Source organism: Scyliorhinus torazame, chromosome 24, assembly GCF_047496885.1.
Source record: "Scyliorhinus torazame isolate Kashiwa2021f chromosome 24, sScyTor2.1, whole genome shotgun sequence".
In the NCBI taxonomy this organism is placed as follows: Eukaryota; Metazoa; Chordata; class Chondrichthyes; order Carcharhiniformes; family Scyliorhinidae; genus Scyliorhinus; species Scyliorhinus torazame.
The window spans coordinates 32,894,148-32,894,681 of NC_092730.1; positions in this window are offsets into that span (position 1 = coordinate 32,894,148).

A 534-nucleotide genomic window follows, 5' to 3' on the forward strand; every position below is an offset into this window, starting at 1 on the left:
CAAGAGGAAGCAACAGCTCCACGTCAACGTTTTCCATACCTTTTGGCACCTGATACACCTCAATTAGATAATGACGCATACATTCTGAGTGGGAAACTGTGGACCAGTCTTCCTCAGTTTGAAACTCACGATGTCGCACAATAACATCCGATTCAACTATTAGAACGCTGACCGGGTGGTGAATTCGGCGAACACTGTCCATGTTGAAACCACATTATAAAAAGGGGAGAAAGTTATTTATTTCACTCCCTGCCCTAATTGCGCATACATTCTGAGTTGGAATCTGTTTCTTCCTCTCAGTTGAAAACTCACGAAGTCGCGCAAAAGATAAGTTCATAAAATAAATAAACATAATTCAGCCATTAGACGCATCGAGTCTGCCCCCCATTCTATCATGGCTGATATCTTCTCCATCTGCGATCTACAATGTTACAGATGAAGAGGTCGATTGCGTTATCAGCAGGAACAACTTCTCTCTAGAACACATGACCACGGAGCGCGAGTAGGCAATTTAGCCTTCTGAGCCTAGCACCT